Genomic DNA, 10,936 nt, shown 5'->3' on the forward strand with positions numbered 1-10,936 from the left:
AAAATCTCAAAATCTGCAAAATGAACATACGTGAGTTTCATCGGACAGCGATGATATGTTTATGGCATTTTGAATGCAGTGTTGCGTTTTGAAGGAGATGTGAGCTACTTTGCATTTTGTGTGTGCAGTTTTGAGAATTGTGTGTAGAGTTTTGAAAAAAGGAGACTTAGTTCTGAAAACGTGTGTAAGCAATTGGTAAAAACTGTAAAACGGACCACTTTTCTATTAGGTCATATTATCATATCATATCACATCATATTATCACAACAGTCAGAACTTTGTTTTTGTTTTACTGGTCTTAGAAACTCTAAAAGTAAAATATAATATCATATTGACATTTATGTGGTGCTACAACTGCCTGATAGCAGTTTGAATATTTTAACTGAAACTCATTATGTTACCCAGATCAAGAAGACGTAGTATTAAATGTACTAAAATATACTTAACATACAAATAGTATGTTTATAATACATTTTTATTTCCAACATACTTATTTGAAGTGTATTACAGTTTTTCTCGACTGCTAAAACACTATAACCAGTCTTTTTAACAAAAATTTCAAAACCATAACGCCATTTTTCATGAAGCAGACCCATTTTGCTGAACTATAAACACTACTCCCCAGCTTTATTAACACATGAGTCAGATTTGGTGAACTGTTACTTCAAAACTCTACACACAAATCCCTATATTTCTCAGTGCTTACACCATCTGGTCATATGGAAAGCACTAGAATTCAATACTGTTCACTAAAGTCAGCACAGCATTAGCAAACAATTAAGCGGAAACACTATGGGCCCTATCTTGCACCCAACGCAATTGACTTTGTCAGTGACGCATGTATCATTCGTATTTTGCATCGGCGCACAGCGGGGTTTTTCCCTCCACAGACGCACGTCGGCAAATTAGGGAATGAACTTGCGCTCCCTGGGCGGTTCAGCGCAAAGAAGCAGGCGTGTTCCGGCGCAAACCATCCGTGATGCTATTTTGCAGTTTCAAAAAACAATTGCGCTACTAACCAAAAAAAAACAAGTCTAAAGTCAGTGGCGCGTTGCGCGTGGTTCATTATGCTATTTTAAGGGCGCATGCTTGATGTTATATGATACATAATGTATAGCGTGCACAACGCGCACACACTTTGTTATCTAATCTACACAATTGCAACAGTTATTTTTGCAAATCATAAATTGTTACAATAAAAAATATTAACACATGAGATAAGGGAAATCATTGTGGTGAGCATTGTGGTGATAGTTTTTATTTATTGTGTGGCTGCGTTAAAAAATTCTCATGAAATAACGATTAAAATATTTTGATAAGTTTGTTGTGTGGCTGTATTACGTTTATTTTATGTAAATAATAATTAAAATGTTTTCATAAGAAACCTTAATGTATGAACTTGATTTGTAAGTGTACTTTGGGGTTAGACCTTGCTTGCGTTTCTTGGTCTGATTTCAAAGCCCCCAAACCCTTTCAGCGGTGAGGGTGGTCGCAGCGATGTCCTCTGCTGGCGTCAGGTCCTGTGTAGAGGCAGATCCACCTCCCTTTACTTGGTGTGCCCGATTTATGCTGGCAAGCTTGGGATTCCCCCGTCTCCTGACATCATTGTAGCGCTTGACGCAACGATGGGGATGACAGCTGATGGCTATTCTCTCTCACGCCTCTTTAACCTACGCTGATTTGGGCGGGTTTCTTCTATCCCCATACAAAACAACTTCTCTGTCTTTGACTGCTCTTACAAGAACGTGGGTCTCCTCGGCTGTGAACCGCTCCTGGCGTGCGCCTGGTAAATCCGTCATAATAATAGCAACCCGCCATGGAACTTTCGCCCTTGCGTTTAAAGGGAATGTTGGATAGCGTTCTGACTGGTTTATTTGACGTTACGCCCAAACCACACCTATGAATAATGAACCTACTTCAGACCAACCCCTTATTGATTTGCCGGGAAAATAGCAACAGCGCCCAAGATCCGCCCACAAAGTCACATGCGCTTTGCGCTTCGCACTTGCGTTTCAGATCATTAAAATAGGGCCCTAAGAGTCAAAATTAAACACACATCAATAAGATCCTTCAATAGTTAGATAAAAGGGCCTGAATCAGTTCCCTGTGCTTTGGAACAATTGATCCACAGAGAAATGAAGGAATAGGTCAAGGAGAAAGAGGAGGAAGAGGAGGAGGAAGAGGAAGAGGAGGGAAAGAAGGAGGACGTGGTGAAGGTGAGGAAGAGGACATGATGAAGAAATACGTCAAGGAGGAGGAGGAGGAGGGAGAGGAGGGAAAGGAGGAGGATGTCATGAAAGTGGAGGACGGAGACGAAGGACAAGGTGACAAGCAGTCTCAGATGAAATTCGAGCCACTCTAGTTGACGGTCACCGCGATTTCACCAAGTAAGATGTGATCCTGGATCAACATTTTTATCAAAGATACCCCAACCTACCCTTAACTCAAACCCTAACCATTTTAAACCCTCAAATTAGTGTGAAATAATAGTTTGAGGAGTATTTCTTAAAAGCCCCTAACCCAATCCTAAACCTAAATCTAACATACAAACTAATCCCAACCCTGCAATCTGATTGGTTAATGAAAATGTTGAAAACAATGGTGTTGATCCAGGATCACATCCTACTTGGTGAAATCACGTTCACCTCTAGGGGACCATGTCCTTGTCCATGGTATGACTGTGAGGGAGGCTGAGCAACAAGTAAAGCCTAATTTGAGTCGCTTCACTGTTGCATCCATCAGAGCCTTTAGGGAGGAAAACAGATAGATGTACTTACAGTAATACTGCTCTGTACAGTAACTTTAGTGTGCATACACTGTTGGACTATGCTACTGTAATAAAGAAATGAATTAAATTGCCTTCCATATAGATAGACATATCAGTAGATGAATGCCAGGGGTGGGTCATGCAAGAGGATTTTACCCTCTCTGTTTGGCTAGGACCAATATAGCCTGTGATCCAATTGCTAACACACTAATGACAAGAAGAGCACAACTATTTAAACTGACACACAGAGAGCAACACCTCTTCTCAAGTCTCCGAAAGTCTGAACACATTTTCTGCTTTACACACATTTTGCAATTCACAATGGCACTTTTTACAGTTTTTTACGATTGCTTACACACAAAATCTTTTATTGTCACACGATTTTTGAAACATCTCACTCAAAGTGCAAAACTACATGCCAAATCTTCAAAACCATAAGCAGTTTCTCAGCCTTTGACTAGTTTTCAATTGCATAAAACACTTTTTTCAAAACACTACACACAATTCTCTACCTAAAACACAAAGATCTATGAGTAAGTCACTTGCTTTCCTTTTCCAAACACAACCAATCAAAATGCTACACTTAGGGTGTTTTCACATATAGTTCTTTTTTAAAGAACCAAACCCAGTTCACTTAAAGTGAACCAGAAAGTGAACTAAGCAAATGTGACCTCAGTCCCTTTCGTGTTCACAATATAAAAGACTCAAAAAAGAACCCAGTTTTCTTTTTGGTCCTCTTTAGTATTGAAGTGATCTCAGACCCTTTCGTGTTCACACCTCAACTTCATAAGAACCCAGAATTCACGAGTTCACACTTACAAATAAGTTAAAAGAATTAAATTAGTAAACGTATTTGATCGGACGGGTAGCCCCCACTGGAAATGGGGAATTTGCTCATTTAGGAGGCTTAGTGGTGCCCGACGGGAGTTCAATACTCGCTGCGATCGGACAGGTAACCTCGCTGGCGGTGAGATAGGCGATTTGAATATTCATATTAAGAGGCTTTTTTAGTAGTGCCCAACGGGAGTTCAATACTCGCTGCGATCGGACAGGTAACCTCGCTGGCGGTGAGATAGGTGATTAGATTATTTATATTAAGAGGCTTTTTAGTGGTGCCCGACGGGAGTTCAATACTCAGTATACCTCGCTGGCGATGAGATGGGCAATGATAATTTATATTAGGAGGCTTTCTAGTGGGGCCCGACGGGAGTTCAATACTCGCTGCGATCGGACAGTATAGCCTCGCTGGCGATGACATGGGCAATAATAATTTATATTAGGAGGCTTTCTAGTGGTGCTCGATTGGAGTTCAATACCGCTGCGATCGGACAGTATAGCCTCGCTGGCGATGAGATGGGCAATGATAATTTATATTAGGAGGCTTTCTAGTGGTGCCCGACGGGAGTTCAATACTCGCTGCGATCGGACAAGTAAGCCTCGCTGGCAATGGGGTGAGGAAATTTGATCATTTATAATAGAAGGCTTTCTGGTTTGTTTCATATTAGGAGGGTTTTGCGAAATTTGACGGGAGTTCAATACTCGCTGCATCGGATGGTTAGCCCCCCCTTTTTGTGATCGGAGTTAATTTAACTGATAAGGGTTTGGTGCGCTTTTTTAATATGGAAGCGGTTAGATCTGATATAGCTTTTAAAAGCTTCAGATGACCAACGACCAAGAGCTTGGATCTGCTGCCGCGAGAGTCCTTTTTGGGCGGCTGTGGTTGCAGCACCTATACGGAATGAGTGACCTGAAAGGTGTTCTGCTGGGATGCCCGATTTGGATTAGGACTAATTTTAAATGTTTTTGAAACCAGAAGAGTGTGATTGGATGTTTTGCGTCGTTTATAAAAAGTGGGTCTGAGGGGTCTTTGCTTGTTAATTTCCTGAATTGAAGGTAGGATTTGAGGGTTTGGTAAGGTTGGATAGGTGAATGGAGGTTGAAAATATAAATGAAATGGCCTTTTTTGAATTTGTCTGTCTTACTCTGCTTGATAAAGTAGGAGATAGTCTCGTCGTCTACTAGGGATAGATCTGAAATTGTGGGATGAATCTTTGGGTCAAAATTTGAGGTAGTGGTGAGTTCTGAAGATCTGAGAAACCCGAAAAAGGCCAAAATAAACATTGCATCCAATGTGCGAGCTGTATTGATGGAATGGTAGCCTAGACGCAGGGTACGGATACATTTAGTAAGTAGGTCTAGTGTTAAAGGTTGTCTAGTGTTAAAGGTTGTCTAGCATCTGGGCGAGTGGGGTGGATCTTTTGGATGCCTTTAATAAGCAGTGATGTTTGTGAATTTGTTAGAGCAGGGGAGGGAGAGCCGAAAATTAATTTATGGAAAAGTTGGATTCCGCTTAGATACCCTTTAATGGAACTGATTTGTAGGTTTTTTGTGGTGTTGAGGTAGGAGATGAACGATGTAATTGTGAGCAGTGAGAAATCTGGGAATGGAAGATAAAAAATTAAATGAAAGGTTTTAAAACATCTCCAGGCTGTTAGATATGATTGGAGAGTTCTGGTGGAAAAGGCTTGGAAAATTGAATTTAGAGAAGCGTCGAGTAATGTTCTCAAGGAATGATTTACGGGAAGATTAATTCCGAATAGTGAGGAACTGGCGTTGGGTTGGGGTCCGCTTCTGGAGCCAGCTGCCTGTATTTCTGAAAAGCAGAGCGTGAGAGAGAGTCAGCGATTAGATTTTTTGATCCAGGAACATGTTTGGTTGTTATAATAAATTGATCACAAGCTGCGATCCAAATGAGGCGTCTTAATAGTGGCATCATTGCGGGTGCGTGAGAGCGGGTTTTATTAATACAATGCACGGTTGCTTCATTGTCGCAGTAAACGATGATGTTATTTGTGGACCATTCTTTTCCCCATAGGAATGCTGCGGCTACGAGCGGATACAGTTCAAACAATGCTGAGGAGGCTGGGAAATGGGTTTTGTCTAGAAGCTGCGGTGGCCAAGTGGACGCGAACCAACGGCCTTGGTAAAAAACCCCGAAGCCAATGGAGGGGGCTGCGTCGGTGTACAGTTGGATGTCAGTTGGAAGAGATACTAAAGTCTTGTTAAAGAAAGATAAACCGTTCCATTGTTTAAGGAAAGTTATCCATAGTTTTAGCTCCTCACGGCATGAATTGGTTAGAGATATTCAGTCTTCTAGCATGACAACGGAGGATGCGAGGGAGAGAAGATGTGAGATGAAAGGGCGTCCTTGCGGGATTATGCGCATTGCGAAATTTAGGTGGCCGAGCAGAGAAAGAAGTTCGCGCTTAGAGCAATTTGGGCTGTCTAGTAACATTGATGAGACCAGAATTATTCTGTCGATTTTTTCTTTGGGTAAAGAAGCTTGAAATTTAACGGTATCCAGATTGATGCCTAAAAATTCCAAAGACGTATCTGGGCCACTGGTTTTTTCTTGGGCGATGGGAACACCGAGCTCGGAAAAAACGTTTTGTACTGTAGTGAGATGCATTGCTGGGATGGCATCGGTAGGCGATATGATTAAGAAATCGTCGAGCAGGTGAATGAGGTAGGGAATTGCGTAATTATTAGAGAGAATCCAACAAATTGCTTCTGATAGCATGTCAAAAATCTTAGGGCTGCTTTTGCAGCCGAAGGTTAGGCGGACGGCGAAGTAATATTTTTCGTGCCATCGGACGCCAAATAAATGCCACCAATCTGGGTGGATGGGCAAGACTTTAAAAGCTGAGGTGATGTCGACTTTAGCGAGCCAAGCAGAGCGGCCGGCGTTTTTTATTAATGAGATAAGGCTTTACATGGATTGGCACCTCAATATTTGGCTGAGCTTTTAATTCCATATACTCCATCACGTGACCTTCGCTCTTCTGAAACCGGCCTTTTAAATGATGTTTTATTAACAAAGTTCGGGAGGAACACGTCAAATAAAATACCTAAGTGACTTCAGCTGTTTTCAATCAATAGTCAATAGCACAGCCGCTTTCAATCAGTAATCAACAATACACACAATCAGCTCGAAAGCAAGCCATATATAAATCACAGTTACTCACCGAAATCCTTCGCATCTTTCAGAATCCCTCCTCCACCCAGTCTCCTCTCACTTACCAAGTTATTTCCTTAAGGGGGGGGATACTCTGTGTTTCAGGCTCATTCCCTGCTCAGAGCCCTCTCCCCCGGACAGCACGCCAAATACGTTTACTAATTTAATTCTTTAACTTATTTGTAAGTGTGAACTCGTGAACTGTTCCTTTAACTCGTTTAAGATCAATGGGCGACAGGGCTTTCTCTTCATTAGCTACAAAACTATGGAACTCCTTACCTATTGAGATAAGGCAAGCCAATACTCTTAGCATTTTTAAAGCTAGGGTAGGTAATCCTGTTCAGATACATTTTTTTTAATACTGGGTGAAATGGTCCTTCTATCCTGAGAGTAGTCAATACATTATGTGTTCAGAAAAAGGAATGAAAACAATCAGACCTCTGTAGCAGCTGCAGGACAGTAAAAACTCCGACTAATCACTGCCATGCGGTGCGAATGTAAAGAACCAATCAGATGCCTTCATGTCTCGTGCCCGACCCCCACTGCGCGCGCTGCCCTGCGTGCACTAATCACGTCACCGTTCCCTGAAATATTCAGTCTCACTACACCGAGTAAGCAGGAGTTTGCGGCACCGGCACAATGGAAGATAAAAAGCAGCCAAAACTACCACTGCCAGCTTTGCTGGTAACTGCTCGCCCTAATAAAAAAACCTAAAAAAAGAAAATCTGAGGCAGAAAAGGCTGCAACTAAACAGGTACTGGATAAAGCCAGAGGACAAACTCGCGTAAACATCGGTGGAGCATTTGAACGGTGGAGACAACTGATGGAGCTGAAGGGCCTGAAAAGCGATGCCGAGGTTGCGGTCTTTCTGCTGAACAGGTAATAATTTGTTTTGCTTCGGGGGGATTTGTTATTTCCATGATAAATGTTACGTTAGGCAACGTAGCTATTTTTGTAGCTAGTATTAGCCCAATGCTAACATTAGCTTCTTTGTCGGTGTAAGTCAGTTGAGTTACAGGTCGTAGGTAACATTACTGCTTATCTGACTTTTAGGACATGACATTATGATAATATTGCACAGCCATAGTCGCAAGTGTATCATAACTTATGATCTAAAATAGTTTTCTAAACAAAGCTACGGATAAACTAATTCAAAGAATCACATAAATGTTTGTCACTGTGTGAAATGGGAAATAAAATGTGTTGTCATTCATTGTGTGTCTTTGAGATACAGTAATTATTGTCAGATGTGTAATTGTGATATTCTTCCTAAAGGTAAATCACTGCCAAAGGAGTAGATCACCACAGAAGACAACGCATCATGCAAAGCCTGACCTGTCAGCCATCCATGGACACTCATTTTCTAACATATATATATTTCAAATGTATTATATGTAAATACAGATTGTTTATGACAATCAAAAGCAGCAAAAGGACAGATAGTTGTTTAAAAAAGTATTCCTCTTAGGTGTCTCTCGTTGTTGTTGGTAGTGTTTTATTAATAAAACAAAAAGTGTTATACCACATTCATTGTCATTATTCATTTAGCATGTAAGGAGGTAAGAAAAGTAATAGCTTGTTTATGCTAAAATGATAAAGGAAAGGCATTTATCAACTCAAAATATTTATTCAAACATGACAAAATTTAAAAAACAATATGACTGTACATACTGTATACATTAGTGCAAATTTTACAGAACAATATATAAACCAGTACAAAATAAATAAAAAAGCAGGGCACAAAAATAAATACTATTTATTGTACTGTGCCTACACCCTACTTGGGATGAAACCTGTATACTGTCCATGTGTATCTGGGTAGCGGTCTCTAATTTGCCCACAGCACTTTCTTTCTACATCTGAGGGCATCTCTCTGCAGTTTCGGCACACACACCAAGTGGGTTGACTCGGAGCTGGAGGGCCTGGTGGAGGAGCATCTCCTGATGTTGACATATGGAGGAGATCAAAGATGAGGCTTGGGTCCCTTGTCAGGCAGATCTGCAGCAACTGATGGGATTCTTCCAAGCTCAGTGTATGAATTCTGGCCTGTAAAACAATAGTTCATCAAAAAGATTCAACTTTATTTTTAGAACTCTTTTTTTTCTGTCCTCTAAGAGAAATGTTGTGTCCACAGTAAATGCCAGGTAATTATTTATTGGCAGACAGTGCCAAGGACTCAATTTGATATGTATTGTTTATATTGTATATATTGTTGATATTATATTGTTATTAAAATTCTTTACTCGTTTTAAAAAATCTACTGGGCTGCTGCAGCACTGATAATTTCACTATTGTGGGACAATAAATGTTTATCTTATTTGATCTTATACTATTGTTTTTTTGCTGATGTTGAGGTCGAAAAAATATCAACTAATAACAAAAATGATATTATAGATTGGCTACCTGCTCATCTGAAATTCGTTGAGCTTGCAGATTATCGACTTGCAGAATATCGTCATGTCTCAGGTGTTCTCCGGTTGCAGTCTGACTTGCTCCGCGTCCTCTACCTCGACTTCCTCGGCTTCTACCCCGTGCACCTCCTCTTCCTCGAGCACGACCTCGGGTCTGTCCCCTTTGACCTGAAGACGTGCTCGGATGCGGACTGTATGTAGGATCAGATCAAATGCTCTCGTCGTGGAAACTCTAACAACCAAAATAACGAAGATATATAAAAATAGAAAATTCACGTTTGCCAGTGATAGTAACAAAAAAAACTTTTAAATTTTGATTTAGCAGACGCTTTTATCCAAAGACACGTAGCTACATTTCAGAGTTCATACAACAACAAACGTGTAACGTTTGCTTTGAACGCTGCAAGTAACATTACTAACAATAGCATTTTTTGGCATTCATTGTAATAAAAATATAGTTTACTTACAGGTGAATGAGACATGAAGTCGTTTGGTTGATGCCTATAATGTGTTGAAATACTCGGTTTTCCTGTGACCTGCAGCTGACTCCGACTGTGGATGCGCGTTCATGTTTGTGGGGGCGTAGCTTTGGACGGAGTGCTAACGAGAGGGGGTGGAGCTTAGAAGAGCTGCCATTTTCAAATTTTGCTAGCTCTCAAACATTACCTACCCTAGCTTTAAATCTCGCCTTAAAACTCATTTTTTTAGGTTAGCTTTTAATTGAACATTTGTATTTTATTGTATTGTATTTTATTCCTTTATTTATGGTTTTACTTGTTGTTGCATTGTTTTATATATGTGTGTATTATTAGGGGTCAAGCACCGAAGGTGCTGAGACACCTATTGCAATTGTTAGTCTTATTATTAGGGGTCAAGCACCGAAGGTGCTGAGACACCTATTGCAATTGTTAGTATTATTATTATTATTAGGGGTCAAGCACCGAAGGTGCTGAGACACCTATTGCAATTGTTAGTATTATTATTATTATTATTCTGCTTACTCTTGTCCAATGGAAGTCTATGGCAGCCCTATGAACCGTACGTAGTAGAATGATGAAATTTGGCACAGTTGTAGTGGTGGTCCTAAATAGTCATGTGACCAAAAATGGGGTCTCTAGCAGTAACTCTATAGCGCCACCAGCAGATCAAAAATTCAATGTTCGAACTGTTATAACTAATGATACATTTGAACTATGAAAATTCTACTTAGTACACGTGATTGCCCTTCTCACATTAATTGATTTTAATACCTTACAGTAAGACTCCTCCCATTACAGTAGTGGCCATTTTGAAATGTACAGTTGTTTGTTTTTTCGCTGCTACTCATTCAAATTTGGTTCAATTGTTATGAAGTTTGTTACAGATGATCTTTGTAGTGAGCTGCATAGAAATGACCGAACAGATTTTTGATATTTATCTTTATGCAAAAGTAATAAATGCGTGAACTTAACGAGGTTGATGCAATAATGGTTCTGAAGCTGTACCTCGGTCATTCTTTGATCAATTGAAATGAAATTTGGTACACTTCATGTTGACCATGAACTGGGGGTCCATATCAAATTTGGTGACAGCGCCACCTATGGGTCATGAGATATGAAAATAGGCTATTTTTGCCCATAACTTCTGAACTGTTTGTCAGAAAATTATGATCTTGATGTCTATGGATTGCTTACATAATGCCGCATCTGTCGTTGTGTATTATGCCGGGTTTGACCAAACCGCCTGTCCGCCATTTTGAAATTT

At 40.4% G+C, this 10,936-nt stretch overlaps 1 long non-coding RNA gene across 1 annotated transcript; it reads right to left on the minus strand.

The window, feature by feature from the left end:
- Positions 1-8,424: 8,424 nt before the first annotated feature.
- Positions 8,425-9,871, minus strand: LOC141364385 (uncharacterized). Its single transcript, XR_012370123.1, has 3 exons — positions 9,661-9,871; positions 9,186-9,425; positions 8,425-8,828 (listed from the first exon to the last, which is right to left on the minus strand). It is a non-coding gene; the product is annotated as an uncharacterized lncRNA (long non-coding RNA).
- Positions 9,872-10,936: the final 1,065 nt, after the last annotated feature.

The sequence above is a fragment of the Misgurnus anguillicaudatus genome, chromosome 6 (assembly GCF_027580225.2).
Source record: "Misgurnus anguillicaudatus chromosome 6, ASM2758022v2, whole genome shotgun sequence".
Taxonomy (NCBI): domain Eukaryota; kingdom Metazoa; phylum Chordata; class Actinopteri; order Cypriniformes; family Cobitidae; genus Misgurnus; species Misgurnus anguillicaudatus.